The sequence below is a fragment of the Schistocerca cancellata genome, chromosome 2 (genome assembly GCF_023864275.1).
Source record: "Schistocerca cancellata isolate TAMUIC-IGC-003103 chromosome 2, iqSchCanc2.1, whole genome shotgun sequence".
In the NCBI taxonomy this organism is placed as follows: domain Eukaryota; kingdom Metazoa; phylum Arthropoda; class Insecta; order Orthoptera; family Acrididae; genus Schistocerca; species Schistocerca cancellata.
Genome location: NC_064627.1, coordinates 1,085,246,568 through 1,085,265,001, shown reverse-complemented (window position 1 = coordinate 1,085,265,001; position 18,434 = coordinate 1,085,246,568). Strand labels below are relative to the sequence as shown.

Here is an 18,434-nt window from a genome sequence, read left to right as displayed (position 1 = left end):
TTCTTACCTCCCTTTCGAAGACTGCTAATTACATTCCAGAATGATTTTCCAGCAGCTTGACCCAAAGTCTTCAACCTGTTTCCAAAGTCTTCCCAAGATTTCTTCTTGGATGCTGTAATTATCTGTTTGGCTTTGTTTCTTTCTTCAGCATAACTTTCTCTGTCTATCTGCGTTCTAGTATGTAGCCATTTTTGATACGCTTTCTTTTTCCTTTTACAGGCTGCCTTGACTGTATCATTCCACCAAGCTGTTTGCTTCGTCTCACCTTTACACACTACTGTTCCAAGACATTCTTTAGCCACTTCTAATACTGTGTCCATGTACCTTGTCCATTCCTTTTCCAATGACTGTAATTGACTACATTCAACTAACTGGTACCTTTCTGAGATCACTGTTATGTACTTGTGCCTGATTTCCTTATCCTGAATTTTCTGTACTGTTATCCTCCTACATATGGACCTGACCACCTGTACTTTCGGCCTCAGAATACCAATTTCACTGCAGACTAAATAGTGATCAGTGTCATCAAAGAATCGCCTGAATACACGTGTGTCCCTCACAGCCTTCCTGGATTCCTGATCTGTTATTATATAGTCAATGACAGATCTGGTTCCCCTGTCTTCCTAAGTATACCGGTGAATGTTCTTATGTTTAAAAAAGGAGTTTGTGATTACTAAGCCCATACTGGCACAGAAATCCAAGAGTTGTTTCCCGTTCCTGTTGGCCTCCATATCCTCTCCAAATTTACCCATAACCTTTTCATACCCTTCTGTTCGATTTCCAATTCTGGCATTAAAATCACCCATGAGCAGAACACTGTCCATGTCCTTTACTCTAACAACTACATCACTGAGTGCCTCATAAAAACTATCCATCTTATCTTGATCTATCCCTTCACAATGCGAATATACTGACACAATCCTAATTTTCTTGCTAGACACTGTCAAATCTATCCACATCAGTCGTTCGTTTACATACCTTATTGCAACTACGCTGGGTTCCATTTCTTTCCTGATGTAAAGCCGTACATCCCATTGTGCTATTCCTGCTTTGACTCCTGACAGCTAGACCTTGTATTCTCCCACTTCCTCTTCTTTCTCAGCCCTTACCCGAATGTCACTAACAGCTAAAACGTCCAACCCCATCTTACTTGCAGCCTCTGCCAGCTCTACCTTCTTCCCAGAGTAGCCCCCATTGATATTAATAGCTCCCCATCTCGTTACCATTCGTTTGCCAAGTCGTATCTTAGGAGTCCCTGGTTCGTCAATTAGAGGTGGGACTCCGTCACCTCCAAAGGTCCGAGGCATTTTGCTCTGATTGTTGCCAGCATCATATTTAAAGTACCAGGGAAGCAGGTTGCTAGCCTTACTTGCCCCGGGTCCCATTGAGTTTTACCCCTAACGGTTGAGGGACTAACCGGTGGATTTGGTAGTCTTTGCCGTCTGAGCACAAAGGTGGCCACGACTCTGAATATGTCCGAGATGCCCAGTCTTATTCTAAAATAACTGGTATCCCGACTGTCAGGACCACTTACTTGGCCACTCTTACGTTGCCCGTGGTTCATTAACTAGGACATGACAACAGGAACCCACAAAATGAACCACAGAGTGTTACCTCTAAAATAGAAAATGGGGTGCGGCATAAAAGGAGACAAACTGCAACGAAATGCAATTAGAACAGTGTACGGGAGGGATGGACGACCGACCTGGTCAATGAGGTAGAGTCAGAAGCTCTCCAGAGACAGCATGCAACAGTAGACGCTCCACCCCCAACCATCCCGCCCCTGCGCCAGAGGTAGGTTAAAACCCTGCAACCGAAAATAGAAACCACTTTCACGGAAAACCAGTTCAACCGTCTGTATTTGACGCAAAGAATTCGGAAGGATCTGCTTAGCATGGAGGGCCAGAAGAAGAGGCAATTCAACCATGAAATGGGCTACTGTCTGTGAGGCTCTTCAATTACAGTGTACGGCTGGCTCGTTATGTAAAATGAACCTATGGGTTAGCGAAGCATTACCCACATGAAGACGTCACAGGATGGGACTCCTTCTGGGAGGAACCGAAGTGAGTGTGCCATGGGCAGTAGTAGTCTGCATGACAGTGTGCAGTTTATTAGAGGGAGTGGGAACCAACCAGATGTCATTCCGTATCCGAGAGAGCAGAGCCCTCATTTGGAACCGAAAATGCACACCTATGACCGGCAAAGCGAATGGGGGATGAGTAATCGCTCCTCTAGCCAGACGGTCGACCAGCTTCATTCTCTGGGCTACCCAAATGACTTGAGACCCAGAGAAACACAACCGAACATTTAGTATGAATAAGTTCAGTGAGAGGGTCATGGATAGCAGAGACCACATGGTGAGGGAAGTAACCTTGGTCAGTGGCCTGAATATTGCTCCCTGAGTCATTACCTATTAAAAAGCGGTCAGGGGAGGCCTGTTCCATAAAGTGTAGGGCTTTGTTAATGTCTATCATATCGACTGTTAAATTCCTGGCAATGAATGGTGCTCTTGAACGGCAGGGGACGTAAAAGGAAATCCTGTGTTATCCAGAGTCATCAGTAAAAGATGTCAGCACACTGAAGAAATGAACGTAACACACGCCCAAGGCCAAGGGGGCGACTGAGACTTTGAAATAAATGTTCCAGTCCATATGAGGCATAACAGCAAACCAGTGCTTAACAATATTGGTTAAAAACAGTCTTGGTTGCAATTTTAGTTTTTTTTTAAAAAAACTGAAACTGCAACCAAGACTATTTTTAACCAATACTGAAATAAATCTGTCAATTCGCGCCTTAGGAACCAGACAAGGGAGGGGAGAGTGCAAAAGACAATATGGGCAGTACAGTCCAGGCCGTAGATTCGGAGATGTGGCAGAGCGCTGCGAGGCGCATTGCAGCTGGTAATCCCACCCGAGGGCGGCTTCAGGACGCTCCTTATACGTATAATGAATGGGATACGTTGGAGGATCAAGGAATCGTCAAATGGAGATTCCATTGGAGACTAAGAATTGATACCGATGGAATGAAGAAGTGAGGACCCCACTGCAGCAGGAAGATTGTCTACAGGACTACATCAGAAGATGCCAGTGGCAAGGTAAACTCCCCATTCGTGGTCTGGGTCTAGCAATTTCGAAGCCGAAGGTGCTGCTGAGCCATAAACTTGCCAAGCATAGCCCAGTCTGGATGAGACCAAACTTGGTAAATACAGGGAAGAGTAGCACAATCCGCATCCCAAGAGATATGGGCAAGGAAACAGACAGCGTTAAGCTTCCAAATGCACCGTTAAAGCTTCCACGTGCACCTAGTCTTGCGTTGGTGAGTATGGGGCAGCTAAGTCAGCTTATTATGAAAAAGAAGGCCCGAAAAGCGGGACAGTGGAATAGCTTCCAAGCGCTGGGTCCCCAAATAGAGCCCTGGGTCCCCAAGTAGAGTCCTGGGTCACGATGGACTGTGGTACGACGACAGAGAAACATGGTCCGCGTTTTGAAGAGAGAAATAGAAATCATGGGAAAGGGTCCACGCAGAGACTCGCAGAATGGCGCTTTGGAGCTGGCGTTCAGTCGAGGGTACAGAGAGGGAGCTATACCACATGGAAAGTCGTCGTCATACAGCGCACGGATGACCAACAGCTCGACGGAGGTCGCTAGCCCATTGATGACGATGAGGAAGAGTGCCCCTGTGGGGCAGTTACAAAACTCATTAGTGACTATGTGCAGCGAAAGCGAACAAGGGGAAGCGGGGGAGGTGGCTTAACGACTGTTATTTTCGATTTCACTGGCCGATTATTAATACTGACAGATCGAAAGGCGGTCTACATCTACATCTACATCTACATACATACTCCGCAATCCACCGTACGGTGCGTGGCGGAGGGTACCTCGTACCACAAGTAGCATCTTCTCTCCCTGTTCCACTCCCAAACAGAACGAGGGAAAAATGACTGCCTATATGCCTCTGTACGAGCCCTAATCTCTCTTATCTTTGTGGTCTTTCCGCGAAATGTAAGTTGGCGGCAGTAAAACTGTACTGCAGTCAGCCTCAAATGCTGGTTCTCTAAATTTCCTCAGTAGCGATACACGAAAAGAACGCTTCCTTTCCTCTAGAGAATCCCATCCGTGTTCCTGAAGCATTTCCGTAACACTCGCGTGATGATCAAACCTACCAGTAACAAATCTAGCAGCCCGCCTCCGAATTGCTTCTGTGTCCTCCCTCAATCCGATCTGACGGGGATCCCAAACACTCGAGCAGTACTCAAGAATAGGTCGTATTAGTGTTTTATAAGCGGTCTCCTTTACAGATGAACCACATCTTCCCAAAATTCTACCAATAACCGAAGACGACTATCCGCCTTCCCCACAACTGCCATTACATGCTTGTCCCACTTCATATCGTTTTGCAATGTTACGCGCAAATATTTAATGGACGTGACTGTGTCAAGCGCTACAGTACTAATGAAGTATTCAAACATTACGGGATTCTTTTTCCTATTCATCTGCATTAATTTACACTAATCTATATTTAGAGTTAGCTGCCATTCTTTACACCAATCACAAATCCTGTCCAAGTCAACTTGTATCCACCTACTGGGCCGTCAGTTTTTCCTGCAGACCATAAAGTCCGGCGTCAACGTTTTCAGTCACGACAAAGCTTGTGCTCCCTGTCCCCGCTACCGATCACTGTCTTGGGTGGCACTATACGAAATGAACGGATGGACGAAACTTCAGTGTCAGCCAACGCTGAACTTATGAATACGGTGGAGCTCTCGAGGCACCTCGATGAACCGACCCGTATTTTAACAAGGGGCCGGTTCCCGGAATACCCGAGCAGGAGGCCAGCGACATGGCGCGCCCGGCTCCTCGTATGGGTGTCTGGCGTGGCGTGCTGTACGAGCATGCACGGAGAGAGGCCGCCGGCCGCCGCCCACAGAGGTGGTTCACCCCGGCGCGCGCCGCGGGCAGCCACGCTCGCCGTAACTCAGCCCCCGACGGAACCGGTCAGCCGGGGGATATAGCTGGCTGGGGCTGAGCTGGGCTGGGCTGGGCTGGGCTGGCCGATACTGAATCACCCGTCCCGTCCCGGTCCGGCTTCATCGCCACACCCAGCCGGCTCGTCGGCGCCCTCGAATGCAACCGGCCAGAGTCGTGAAGTGCTACTGGCTGCGAGACCACGAGCGGCTCCTGAACACTCCGCGACTAAATATGCCGTGCCACACCGGGACTCCAACGCTGGTCTCTGGTACTCGTATATCCCCCAGCAGGCGCCAGAGCACTTCTGGCACAAAGTCCCAAGCGACTGGAAAAAAATACGCAGTGACTCACGTATATAAGAAAGGTAAAAGAACGGACCCACAAAATAACAGACCAATATCCACGAATCAGCATGGTTTTAGAAAGCATCGCTCGTGCGAAACTCATCTTACCCGGTTGTCACATGATATAGTGAGAACTATGGATGAAGGGCAAAGGCAGATTTCATATTTCTAGATTTCCGGAAAGCATTTGACACGGAACCCCATTGCAGGCTGTTAACGAAGTGGGCAGCAATCTGTGGTTGTTTGCTGATGATAGTGTTGTGGCCGGCCGCGGTGGCCGTTCGGTTCTAGGCACTTCAGCCCGGAACCGCGGGACTGCTACGGTCGCAGGTTCGAATCCTGCCTCGGGCATGGATGTGTGTGATGTCCTTAGGTTAGTTAGGTTTAAGTAGTTCTAAGTTCTAGGGGACTGATGACCTAACATGTTAAGTCCCATAGTGCTCAGAGCCATTTGAACCATTTTATGGCGTTGTGTACAGTAAGGTGTCGAAGTTGAGTGACAGTAGGAAGGTACAAGACGACTTAGACAAAATTTCCAGTTGGTGTGATGAATGGTAGCTAAGGTGCTGCCTTTCACTGAAACTGAGTCATTTGGACTCACTTCATATGTTTTGGGGAAATCTGTTTTGGCCAATGTCAAGAGGAGGCAAATGCTAAAGGTTGGGAAGTCTATTAATCGTCGGTAGTTCAAACGACGAATGATGATACCCCTTAGTTAGAGAAATGGCAGCAAGGGGCAGGAAAGAACACCAGGTGCACTCAGTATGTATACCTGGGGCCCTCATTCGACATGTTCAAGAGGCTACTCCAGCATCCATTGAGGGAACAGGGTGCAGCCAACTGCAGATTATGCCGCACGTTGTAACAAATTATGCCTGTCTCTGGGCTCTGAGGTCATTCTTGCGTCATTCCAGCGACTGGCAGTGAAGATTGAGAAGATCAGCCTTGGGCATGGAACTTCAACGAAGTTCACAATTTTCAAATGGCTCTGAGCACTATGGGACTTAACATCTGAGGTCATCAGTCCCCTAGAACTTAGAACTACTTAAACCTAACTAACCTAAGGACATCACACACATCCATACCCGAGGCAGGAATCGAACCTGCGACCGTAGCGGTCGCGCAGTTCCAAACTAGCGCCTAGAACCGCTCGGCCACTCCAGCCGGCTAGTTCACAATTTTGCAGCATTTTCCCCGGAACTGCTCCTTGGCTTTGAGTCGGGTGGAAGAACTGAACCAGAGACTTGTCAAAGGTTTTGTTACAAGCTAGGATGCGACTTCATGGACATGCGACGCAGGGTTGAAAACTGTAGGGTCCTCCTAATTGGGTCAGGTGTGCACTACACATCATAGACTGCTGCTCATGTAGCTGACTGTGTGTATAGGGAGCACACGAGCGTTTTTCAGATTAGGCGACTCTGCATCCAGTCGAGATAACGATAGCTGCAGGGTAAGATCGAAAGACAGGTGAGGGTATTAAAATCCTACTGGTTAATTGCCGAAGCATTCGCAACAAAGTGCCAGAGTTTAAAGCGCTCCTTAAAAGCAGTGAAGCTCACATAATACTCGGTAGGCCTACAGAAAGCTGGTTGAAACCGGAAATTTTGGGGAAAATTTAATTGTATATCGAAAGGATAGGCTAATAGGAAATGGAGGTGGTGTATTTGTCGCATAAGACGAGAAACTCAGATCCACGAACATAGAAATTGAAGCTGCATGCGAGATTGTTTGGGCAAGATTCAGTAGAGGCTGAATGAAACGCGTTTGGATGCCAAGAGAGCAAGCCGTGGTCCCTCTAATGACTACCGTAGCAGAATATTGTCATATGGTCTTTCACAGAACCCAAAGAAATTCTGGTCGTGTGCAACGGCTGTTAGTGTCACCAAAGTTAGTGTCCAGTCCCTAGCGAATGAGAAACCAAAATCTGAAGTGCTTAATTCCGTTTTCAAATGTTCCTTTACACAAAAAATTGGATAATTGCCCCAATTTAATCCTCGTGCCGCTGAAACGATGACTGCAGTATGTATTAGCGTCAATGGTGTTGAGAAATATGTGAAATCGCTAAAATTGAACAAAGTTCCAGGGTCCGATGGAATCACTGTCAGATTCTATATTAAATTTGCGGCTGAGTTAGCTCCTCTTCTAACTATAATCTATCGTAGATTCCTCGAACGAAAAAGCCATACCCAGTTCCTGGAAAAAAGCGTAAGTCACACTCGTCTACAAGAAAGATTAGACTAGATTCGATTAGATTCAGTTTCCGTTCCATAGACATACAAAATGAGATGATTCTCGTGGGTGTGGAAGATGTCATAAAGTAAAACATAAAAACGTAAAACATTTGAATATAATACTTACTACCCTGATCATTTGTCTGGAGATAATCGAAATAGGTAAGTACAATGCAGTAAACTGGAACAGCTAATATTTACAGATTAACACAGAATGAAACACTGTTATGCACTATTAATAAATTTATCAAACACAAAAAAATCCTACTCTTGACTGTTGTGACCAAGTATTGTCAAAATTGAAATCTAACAGATATTTTTACTTAAGCTGGCTTAACAGTCTCTGTTAAGATATTCATCTATGGAGTAGGAGTGTGATTCACAAGACTACCGTTCAACATCCTTCACGTCAATTTGCTGTAGAATCTTAGAAAATATTCTGAGTTCAAACATAATAAGGTATCTCGAACAGAATAACCTCCTCCACCCCAACTAACATGCATTCCGAAAACATTGATCATGTAAAACCCATTCTCTCTTTTCTCACGTGACATACCGAAAGCTTTAGATCAAAGAAGGCAGGTGGATGCAGTATTTCTTGATTTCCGAAAGCCATTTCACTCTACCACCTACGCTTGTCGTAAAAGTACGATAATACGGGTATCAAGTGAAATTAGTGACTGGACTGAGGACTTTTTGTTAGGGAGGACGCAGCATGTTACCTTGGATGGAGAGTCATCGTTAGATGTAGAAGTATCTTCAGGTGTGCCTCAGGGAAGTGTGTTGGGACCCTTGCTGTCCATGTTGTATATCGTTGACCATGGAAACACTGTTAATAGTAATCTCAGAGTTTTTGCAGATGATACAGTTATCTACAATGAAGTACTGTCTGAAAGAAGCTGCATAAATATTCAGCCATATCTTCATTAGATTTCAAAGTGGTGCAAAGATTGGAAATTTGCTTTAAGTGTTCAGAGATGTACAACTGTGCACTTCACAAAACGGTAAAACGTAGTATTCTCTGACTACGATATCAATGAGTCACTGAAGGAATCGGCCGTCATACATATACCTGTGTGTAACACTTTGTAGGGATATGAAATGGAATGATCACATAGGCTCACTCGTGGTAAAGCAGGTGGTACAGACTTCGGTTTGTTGGTAGAATCCTGGTCAAGTGCAATCAGTCTACAAAGGAGACTGCTTAAAAATCACTCGTGCGGCCGGTTCTAGAATATTGCTCGTGTGTGTGGGAACCGTACCACATAGGACAAACGGGGGATACTGAACACATACAGAAATGGGCAGCACGAATGGTCACAGGTTTGATTGATCCGTGGGGGAGTGTCTCAGGGATACTGAAGGAATTGGAGTGGAAGACTCTTGGAGACAGACGTAAACTATCCTGAGAAAGCCTACAGTTTTGTTGCTTTAGACGTTTTATTATCACGTCCGTGTGGTATTTCCTCCAACTACAGTTGTGGTGACTGATTCGGTACTTTAAATAATGTACCTATTGCAATGCCTATAAGTTTCCTAGAACGACGTTCGCTGATTTGACTGAAGAGTAACTGCATTTTCTTGCGCAGATATACGATGTTCTTCCGCAAAAGGTCAGGTCTTCTGCTGTTTACCATCCATTTTTTGTTCTTAAAACAGCATTCTATAATAAAAATCTGTAGGTTACAAGAGAAAAGTAAATGAACTCACCGGTAACGTACCATTTCATACCTCTCAGGATCCTTAGGAAACCTAAGAAAAGACAAATGTGGTGTCTTCTTCTTATTCCGCTGCAGACGCTCCCGTTTGAAAAAAAAAAAAAGGAATACCGCATTTTCGATTGTACGTGGTGAGAACTCGGACAGCCGGGTTCTTCAGCTGCTGGTGCAACAAATATTAATGAGTATGTCTCAGATATCTCAAGAAATTCTGCTTCCGTTGCTTCTATGAAACACGCACTTCAAAATGTAAAACATTGTCAGGACAAACACGCTTTATTAAAGCGCCATCATTAAGTCAAATCTTCGATATTCAAAATCACAGAGCTTTTAATACGTTTGTTTGCATGTCCATCTTCCGCAGCAGCTGTTACAATCAGTTATTATTGCTTTTCCGTCTTGAGCTTACTACAATTTAATGAAAGAGAATTACACCAGACGCGTTTCGCTTTTATTTATAAAGCATTTTCCGTGGTTATTCTGCAGATTGGATACATAAGTTATTGCCGGTCGGAGTGACCGAGCGGTTCTAGGTGCTACAATCTGGAACCGCGCGACCGCTACGGTCGCAGGTTCGAATCCTGCCTCGGGCATGCATGTGTGTGATGTCCTTTGGTTAGTTAGGTTTAAGTAGTTGTAAGTTCTAGGGGACTGGTGACCTCAGAAGTTAAGTCCCATAGTGCTCAGTCATTTGAACCATAAGTTTGTACATTGTTCATTGTTTTATGTCAAAAAAAAAGAAAGAAACTTGCACTCAACCTCCACATCTGTCGCACCTCTGCCTAACATACAAGAAGTTTTCACTCTCTCATACTACACACACACACACACACACACACACACACACAAAGTGTAGTTCCTCAGGTTGGCAATATTAACAACGTAAAACAAAAGAAACTAACAGACCTAACACTGTTACTGTGCAAAGTGAGATAACACGTAACTTCAGTTCAATTTACGAAGGTGAAGTGCAAATGATGCAGCGCAAGAAATACTGCAGAATGGCAAAAACTGCCAAGTGCATATCGAAGTCTTTCGGCGTCAACCGCTGCTAGTAAGGAGGCAAGAAGCAGTAGTTCCAACATGTAAAGGAAAACTATAAGTAACTTGCACACCAACTTCACAAACAAAATGCTGTCTTTTTAACCTAAAACAACCAAAAATGGACAAGCCGCTGCCTCTAATTTGCAAAATAACCACGGAAAATGCTTTATAAATAAAAGCGAAACTCTTCTGGCGTTAACCTCGGTAATTAAAATGCAGCAAGCTCAACACGGAAAGCTAATAATAACTGGCTGAGCTCTTACATTACGAAAGATATAAACACAGAGGGTTGACTCGGTACTTCACCGTAGTTGCTTTTTGTGGTGAAAACCACATGTGTTACAGTTACGAGTTGTGGTTTGTAACAAGACAGAACCGGTTGGTCTGAAGAGTAAAAGCGCAATTTATGAAATTTCCCTGCACTGGCTGCAACTGAGAAAACTTTTGCATACCATACCGTTTGTTACAATCATAGCTACAGTTCAATGGATTGCACAATAAATGTCATTAAAAACTCTGTGATGTTAAGTTCAGTTGTAAACGAGCCAAAGCTGAAGCCATCATTAATGTGTATGAACTCCTTGCTGTAAACTAATTCTTAAAGAAGGTACTGACCATGTAAACTTTGTAAGTTTATCCATTGATATCAGTAACCACAAATCAACGAAGTTTCTTCCAGTATTAATTAAATATTTCGTTTCAGAAATCGCGTGCATAAAAAAATACTGGAATTCATTTCTACTGAAACTGAAACTTCTGATCTAATATCTAAAAATGTGATGTCCGTTCTGCATGATCACTGCCCAGAATCAAAGTTTGTGTGTTTATCTGCTAACAATACGAACAGTATTTTTGGCAGAGCAAACGGAAGTGGTAGAGGGAATGTTTTTGCTAAAATTACAAGCAATCTTTGGTAGATATTACCTTATAGGTAAGGTTGCGTGGCACATATAATCCGTAACAGTCTGGAAACAACAGTTGGGAGGCTGTTCATTGATATAGAGAAAATCTTTGTAAAATTTACAAATATTTCAATATTTTTACCTTACGGGTGAAAAGACGCAAAGAGTTCTGTGATTTGGTGAATGCCAGTTACCGTCAATTGGTATGGTTGGCATTGCTTCCTGCTCTTGAAAGCATATTGAATTTATATCCTGATCTGAAATCATTTTTCTCTCTGAATCAGTTTGTCGTTTATCTTTGCAGTGAGTTTTCAACGATGAGGAGTCTGACTGATTGTAGTTTCCTCGTAATCGAATTATGATTACAATTTGCTCTTAATCCGATCAATCTTTTTGAAACACGGCATTCGAAAAATCGAAAAGCAGGATGTCTGCCTTGCAGAGAGAATGCCTTATTACGAATTACTCACAACAAAATTAAAAAAGTAAAGAAAATAATTTTATGAGTCTTATAGTTAAGTGACATATTGTATGACGGTAGGTTTTATTCCTGTGTTATGCATTCTATAATGTAGCACCTGAATATGTCGTTTCATTGGGGAAGCAGTTTTCACATTATAATTCACTTTGATGGATGAGTTTTAAAAAGAAGCTACAATGGAGTGATACAGAACCAAGTATACTACTGATTCAGAAAGGAAGTAGTATAGAAACTGACAGTGCAGAACAGTCTGATGAATATTGTACTGTCAAAACGATTGTAGCTAAAAAAAATTAAACTACTGGAATGATTCCAAGGATGAAGTGAGTAAGAGATGGGTTGGAGTCCTTAAAATGTTAAAGGAAAAATGCATAAATGCAAAATCCCTGCCTAAAATTGTGGAACTTGCTCTGCGCATCCTGAGATCGAATGAAGCAACTGAGCGTTTGTTTTCAAAAATGGATCATTACGCTCATGTGAAAAAAAAATGTTTCATAGATGGAACAACTGCCAATGCAATGATTGTCAGGTGTAATCCAAGCATTTCATATGCAGATCTGTACGATCTGTTACGCAGTAAGTGTGTGTGTGTGTGTGTGTGTGTGTGTGTGTGTGTGTGTGTGTGATCTTCACTGAGGTGAAAAATAGAAATCAAATTCTGTTAATACGAAGAATTTGTAAGTGCACTTCATTCTGTATTCTAATATATATTGCACTGATGGAAAGAGTATTTATTCAGATTCAAGTTTCCGTCATTCTAATGTTCTGTCAACACAGTATTTCAGAAATTATTGATCAGTTGATCACCGCCATTTCAGGTGTGCCGTGTGTTCATGGGGAAAAAACGGTAGATTTACTGAAACAGAAGTAATGTCACAGACTCAAAGGGAATAGCGTCGTACCGGTACAACGAAAAAAAGATGCAGAAATGAAGATGAAGGATAAGGAGACTTTTCTCATCTTGTTGGTTCTTATGATGGCTGTTGTCATGTTACTGCTATCAGTCAAATCTATCATTTATTATCACATTGTAACAACTATGACACACTTTTATAGGTGACACATCATTTTGTTAATCTAGACAGTCGTTTCAGTCTTCTTTCCTTTTTCTTTTTTGCAATCATACCTGTTACTCACGTCAGTGAATTTCAGTTAAGATGGAGAGCTTGAAAATCTTCGGTAAATTGATTATTTTACACTCAAAGACTAAATGACACATTTCATATTAAAATGAACGTCTTTTATAACGATTTCGAGATATGGTGTACGAAATTGGTTTCAAAAAGTAGCCTACGCGAGTGCACCCTGCGATCATCTTTATGCGCCCGGCTCCGTCAGAGCAACGCTCGCCGTCATTACAGTGGGCGCAAACTAATAAACGTTTCAGAATAGCAACCCCCTCCCACTACAGGAGCAATTCTAAGTCTATGGACTGAGCGGCTGTAACCCAGGAAGCCTCAGAAATACCGCAGCAGTCGTGGCCGAGTGGTTAAGGCGTCTGACTAGAAATCAGATTCCCTCTGGGAGCGTAGGTTCGAGTCCTACCGACTGCGAAAATTTTATTTCGTGTATATCATTAATAGTGTTTCTTATTAATAATACAGTTACATTTAACTCATATTTGAATATAATTAAGCGTGTTATAATAATAAAAAAAACTGCTACCACCTTCGACAACTTCTGGACTGCTTCACACATTTCGACCGACATCAGAGGCGGTTAAATCGTCAATATTTCCACATTCGCTAAACTCCGTCCAAAATTATTATCTCAGTAAAAGTTTTATAATGAAAGACATCCTAAAAGAAAGTTCGTAAAATGGCCACGGCTCTCAAAGGGATAACAATTTCTCATAAATGAGAACTGCGATTGCCACAGGGCAAATAGGAATTCGTGGGGGACGATTTAGCGATGAAAATAACGCCAGGTGGTGCCAGATCGACTTGGTACAAAGTGGGGAATACCCGGACAATAACGACGAACTGCAGGTTTTACTCCATCTAACTAAACGATAAGCGGCACATGGAAATTGTACTTTGGAGCACGCAGTCGAATGTCGTTTTGAGCGCCCAGAATTTGTCGCGATATGGGACACAGAAAGGGGGCATGATTAGATTGATAAGTAGACCGGACATACACAGTATACACGCCCCTAACGGCATGGAACACGAATGGAAACAGTTTCCAAAGACAAAGCGACGCGCTACTACGTGACTCAAGGCGCACATAATCAAACCATTTTTGGACTTAAATTAACGCACCACGAGAAAGTAACTAGTCATTCAAAATACAGTATTACATACACGAAATTTCTCAAGATTCCAGTCTGTAGAGTTTATGACAATATTAGGACATAACAGCTTATGGTAAAGTAACATTCATCATTGACGAAATCGGCTTGTTCTTCCCCTGCAACTAAACATCCGTTATTCTTGCCACAAGTGTCCAAAACCCAACATTCAATATGATCCATGCATTTAACGCATCTCTGAACTGTGCTACATGCAATATCGTAATTAAAAGAATGAATTAATTTAAACCCATGAGGTTAGCTTTGTTTGATTCTCAAAATATTTGTTACTTTTGTGGCAGTTCTGTGAAATAAAATATTGTAACTAAAAAGTACTGCGAATATTTTACTTGTGTAATATTATTACGATGCTTCCACAATATACTAATTAGGAATCAATCGCTCCAGTAGTGAGGTAGATGAACGAGGGTAAGAAAGCTGGGAATCAAATGCTTGATATCATTTGTAGTTCGATCTTTGACCGCCCAGGCACCAAGATACTCGCTTAGTATTCGTAAAAAGGGATAAAACTGGAACCACGAACAACGAGTTGTATGGAATTGTTAAATCTATGTTACCAGCAATGTAATGTGTTCATTAATTTACTTCGCTGTTTTACCACAGTTAATTCAGGCGAAAATAATAATCATAATCTTCTTCTTCTTCTTCTTCTTCTTCTTCCGTCATGCATTAGGCTTTCCTTCAGCCTGTTGCAGCTACACCTGGTCCATCGTTTTGCATGTCTTCCAATGCATCTTTTAACTTGCGGAGTATATCGCCAAAAATGTGGTGGTAATCTTGATTTGTCCATTCGTAACAAAAGGGATATCTATTTTTGTCAGTATTCGTCAGCCTTACTGTTTATATCGAAAATTTTTAATTGCTTCCTGATAACTGAATTTCTTTTGTAGTCTAGCTTGGTGTATCCTGCTATGTACCTGAGGATTTTCATTTCATTGGCTTGTAATCTTATTTTATCTTTCTTTTTCATTACTCAAGATTCACTTCCACATTGTAATGTTGATACCGATGTAACTTTATAAAATTTTAGATATGTTTCTGTTCTTACTCTACGTTGGAGGACTCTTCTGATTGCCGTTTAAGTAGTTAAATTTCTCAATTTTGTCTTTTTGATCTAGGCCTTCCCTGTACGACAGAATGGTTCCCAGAAATTTGAATCTATATGCTTGCTCTATAACCTTGTTGCCTATAATTACTTTTGTTCTTACTGGATTTTTTCCACAGAAAGCCATGGTTTTTGTTTTTTGTATTGCTGCTGACATATTATATATCCGGCATGTTTGGTTAAAAAGCAGTGGAGAGAGGCTGCAACCTTTCGAACTCCTAAGTTAATAACATTTGTTGTTTCTTCATTATCCCCAATTATTTGGATTCTTGTCTTGGCATAGATCTTTTGAACTACCTGTACAATGTGTATTGGTATACCTCTTCTTATTAAAATTTCCCACACTAGCTGTCTATTTACTTTATCAAAAGCCTTTACATAATCGACGAAAAGGATGTGTGTTTCTTTACTGGATTTCTTATGTTTTTCTATAATTAGCTGTAGCATAAATATGTTGTCTGTACAGCTTCTCCCCTTTCTGAATCCACTTTGTTCCTCTGACAGTAGGCACTCCATTATGGGTTTTAGTCTTTCGGTTATTATTCTAGCACAGATTTTATACGCTGTATTTAATAGTCATATGCCTCTATATTTTCGGGTTGTGATCTGTCTTCTGTTTTAAATATTGGTTTTATAAGTGAGAGCTTCCATTCCTTTGGTATTTCCTTTGTTATCCAGCAAAGACTCAAAAATCTGACGAACCTTTTTTCAAATGCTACTGAAGAGTATTTTATTAGTTCGCTGTTAATGGCATCACTTCCTACTGCTTTTAGGTTCTCTGTATATCTGAGAGCATGTTCTAGTTCTTGTAATTCAAGATGATCTGGATTTGTTTCAAGATATTTATCATTTCCTGTGTTCACCTCATCAGTACACATTTCGTTGTAATAGTGCAGCCAGTCTTTCTTCTTTATTACATTGATATCTGCCACATCCTTTTCGGTGTCATTCAAATATCTTACCATTATATATGCAAGTGTTTGCTTCCCATGGACATCGTTTTCGATCCTGGCAATAAAGTTATCCCTACCGTCTTGACGGAGCTTCCTGCTTAGTTTATTCGCGTCTGCTGCCTGCTTCTTGTAAGCTTCATTATTCTCCTGAGTTGGGTGTTGTAGAAATTTTTTATCAGTTTTCTCTTTATTTCAACAGCCTCCTCAATTTCTTTTGTCCAAATCATGTGGCCTTTTTTCTTCTTCCTGTGTTTCGTTTACCTAAAGCTTCACTGACTGCACTTCCCGTATGTTCTTAATCTGTTCCCACTCATTTTCAATACTCTGATTCTGGAACTGTGCCCATTATTGTGTCTAAGCGTCTTTGACAGAGATTTCTGATTGACTCCTGTTCTAGTAAGTGGACGTTATATACCTCCCTTGGTTGTTCTGGGGATTTTTTACGTGTTTTATGCCATCACTGCTTTAGGGCAGTTTTTGCTTGTAGCAAGAAGTGGTCTGTGTTAATGACGTATCCTCTATATACATGCACATCCTGAAACAGAACAGCTGTTTTTTTGGTTTGATACGAAGTAGTCAGTTATGGTTCTAAATCCTCTGGCGGAACATGTGTATTTGTGTTTAAAGAAAGAGTTTAATATGTATAATAGTAGCGTAGTTTTATTTCAATTATAAATCCATGAAATTTTCTTCGCGTTGGGAATCTTGTTTGACTCTGAAAATTGTTGTGCACTTGTAGTGATAAAACCTTTGCTTATACTTATTTCGTCCCAACGCAGACCGCTGCGACGCCTTAGCATTTTCGACTTTTAGATCGTATTCACTCTTCCAGTAAGCGGCACCAGAGGCAGAAAAGGAGGGCATGAGAGTTTATCTTACGAAACTCCGCTCCGCCATATTCGGAGGCACCCCTTCTCGAGGACTACGTAGGAGCACAAAGCCACCCCACTCCGAATCGAACAGAACCTGAGGCGACACACTAAAGTGCTTCGCCCAGCCGCTGATGCACACACATAAAGGACGAGCGTCCACATAATACAGCAAATGACAGCGTTAATGGAGCCCGCATCTCGTGGTCGTGCGGTAGCGTTCTCGCTTCCCACGCCCGGGTTCCCGGGTTCGATTCCCGGCGGGGTTCAGGGATTTTCTCTGCCTCGTGATGGCTGGGTGTTGTGTGCTGTCCTTAGGTTAGTTAGGTTTAAGTAGTTCTAAGTTCTAGGGGACTTATGACCACAGCAGTTGAGTCCCATAGTGCTCAGAGCCATTTTTTCGTTAATGGAAAATATACTCACGCACAAAGTTAGTTCGATGTCGAATGGAATAAAGAATACTGACTTTATTGAGACTTGCCGAATTGACCATTTCACAAGGCTATACTTTTAACATCACTGACCATAAACTCACGAAGCCAGCTCATTTTGGAACTAGGTATTTGGAAAAGTTGTGACTATGGTTATTCTTCGCTTTATTGAGTCAACACTCGTTGTCCAATAATTGAGTAAGACGGCGCACCGCATTCGGGAGAACGGCGATTCACAATTGAAAGGAGTATACTGGGCACACTTGTATGTGGCACCAGAATAAGATAAGAATATTAATAAATTAAAATGAAACTAGTGTACTGTACACAATTAATGTCTCTGATAGGCTCGATAATGTGGATCGCTGACTGTGCGCGACCACAGTCAAAGATACTGTACTGCTTTGTTGGAGTAAGAGAGTGCCGAGGGCACAGTCGTAGGTAGCTGTCTGTGAGGGAAAGACGAAGGAGCAGGCAGTTTCTGTAGTGTGCAGTGTGAAGCCACCAAGAGTTAGATTAATGTAAGTATGTCAATATTGTTGAAACTGGAAGCAGAAGTCTTCAGGCAAATAAGGTAAAGATTTAAATAATTTTGATTTCTGTTTTTTGCCAACGCGTTAGTGTAGATGAGTTGGCTGATAATTTGTAACTGTTGGGTAACCCCAGAATGTACGTAAACTGTTTTGAGGAAAAGATTAGTAAGGTATTTCATTTTTGTAATGCTTTGTTAACAAGGCTATGTGTAATTTGATGATTTGCATTTATCTTGGATTAAGGAAATTAGATAATACTTACTGTTTAAATCTCATTGTTTGTGAATCAGTTGTGAATAATGTAACCTCAACTGGCAGATGCTTTTGAAAAGACAAACTTAACTTGTAATATAATTTTGCTACAAAAGTGAGTGTTAGTAATTCACCATAATCATTATTGCCCCCCCGTCAGGTCATATTTTTTAAAGAAGTTGGATTTTCTTAAATGTTCTCGTTTATTAGCCAAATGAATTTCATGTGCATTTCAAATATTATGGCCAGCATTGCACACTGCTGAGCCTGTAGCTAAAATATTTATATTTTTT

General features: G+C 42.0%; 1 long non-coding RNA gene and 1 other non-coding gene across 2 annotated transcripts in view; one reads left to right on the top strand and one right to left on the bottom strand.

The window, feature by feature from the left end:
- Nucleotides 1–18,434, bottom strand: part of LOC126163094 (uncharacterized) — a 209,767-nt gene that overhangs the window by 38,530 nt on the left and 152,803 nt on the right. The gene's annotated exons all lie outside the window — the stretch shown is intronic.
- On the top strand, nucleotides 13,159–13,240 carry Trnas-aga (transfer RNA serine (anticodon AGA)). Its single transcript has one exon. It is a non-coding gene; the product is annotated as a tRNA-Ser (tRNA).